The sequence below is a fragment of the Myotis davidii genome, unplaced genomic scaffold, assembly GCF_000327345.1.
Source record: "Myotis davidii unplaced genomic scaffold, ASM32734v1 scaffold991, whole genome shotgun sequence".
NCBI lineage: Eukaryota > Metazoa > Chordata > Mammalia > Chiroptera > Vespertilionidae > Myotis > Myotis davidii.
Window position 1 is genome coordinate 703,622 of NW_006283137.1, and position 1,474 is coordinate 705,095.

General features: G+C 64.1%; 1 protein-coding gene across 2 annotated transcripts in view; it reads right to left on the reverse strand.

Annotated features, from left to right (window-relative positions):
• LOC107182813 (WAS/WASL-interacting protein family member 3) overlaps positions 1–1,474 on the reverse strand; it is a 138,180-nt gene that overhangs the window by 133,174 nt on the left and 3,532 nt on the right. The window contains exon 1 of one of the 2 annotated variants that reach the window (XR_001513567.1): positions 274–297. The exons of the other annotated variant lie outside the window; for it this stretch is intronic. The gene's annotated coding sequence lies outside the window, so the exon portion shown is untranslated. Of the gene's footprint in view, positions 1–273; positions 298–1,474 lie in introns of those variants that run through there. 2 annotated transcript variants of the gene reach the window in all.

Genomic DNA, 1,474 nt, shown 5'->3' on the forward strand with positions numbered 1-1,474 from the left:
AGACGGCCCGTGTCCTCGGCCTGCACATCCCTCCGAGAGGCGCACACGAGTGCATACGCTCATGTAACGTGTGTGTGAATATACGTGCACATGCACAAACACGTATGCATGCACACACACCCTCCCCCAGAGAGGCCCGGGGCTCGGCTCTGGATCCACGGTGCAGAGAGAACGGAGCCACGTTGGCGTCACCCACGAGGGATGCACCAGGGAAGGACTCGCTGGAGCCAGCGCTCCCTTGGTCTCGAGAAGAACCGGTGGCGACCGCCTCACCTGCCCACGTGCTCTCGGAGCCGCCTGAGCCGCCGCCCGGCCCGCCTCCGCCTCCCGGCGACCGTCCTCCCGCACTCGTTCCCCAGCCTCAGCCTCTCATTACCACTGAGCAGCTCGGGGCCAGCCGGGCTCTGCACTCTGCACACTGCGCATCCCCAGGCCTCGCAAAATTCCCAGCCTAAACGTGCGCCTGCTACAGACGGCCACACACTTCACCGCCCCACCCGACGCCTGGGCAGGGCCAGACCCAGTGATTTCTCAGGCCTCCTACGGCCCGAGGGCCCGACGTTCCCCACCCAGTACGAGAAGCAGAGGGCGGGCGGCCCATTTGAGCGCCTGGTGGTCCCGTACAATCCCTCCCAGCCCCGAGCCCAGCTGGGTCTCGCACATCTCTGGTGACGGGGGTGCCTGCTTCCCCACGGGCCCGCGTGTGCGTGCCTACCCCGTCCTCCAAGGAGGCTCTGAGCCGTGCACATGGCGCCGTCTGCAAACTGGGGGCCCCTCCATCTGCTCCCACGCTCCCCCTTCCTGAGGAACCTGCTCGGGGTGCGTGCGCACAGCAGATGAGCCGACTATTTCTGGGACCCAGTTGGTCCTGGAGCGCCGGCAGCCACAATAATAGAAGCGCCCGCCCGGACCGAGTGGGGGGGTTTGCAGGGTTGGATTGTGTGTGTCCCCTGGTCCCCTCGCCCTGGAACGATAAGTGCGGGCCTAACCTCTGGTACCTTAGTGGGAACAGGGATTTTGCAGATGTGATTACGGTGTAGCTGAAGCCCGGCCGGCGTGGCTCAGTGGGTGAGCGTCCACCTAGGAACCAGGAGGTCACGGTTCGATTCCCACTCAGGGCACAGGCTGGGGCTGCAGGCTCCCTCCCCATTGTGGGGCGTGCAGGAGGCAGTCAATCCATGATTCTCTCTCATCAGGGATGTTTCCCTCTCCCCCTCTCTCTTCCTCTTGAAAATCAATAAAAAAAATATTTTTTTAAAAAGATGTAGGTTAAGATGAGGTGATGCTGGCGTAGGCTGGGCCCTGGCCCCATATTATGGGGCCCTTGCAAGAGAAGAGGACACGCAGGGAGGGGCCGGGTGAGGCTGGGGCTGCAGCCAGCAGGAGCCGGAGGGGCAGACGGACCCTCCCCCAGAGGCTGCAGACCAGAGGAGCCTGCCCCACGCCCTCTCACCCCCCGACACCCCACCCCGAC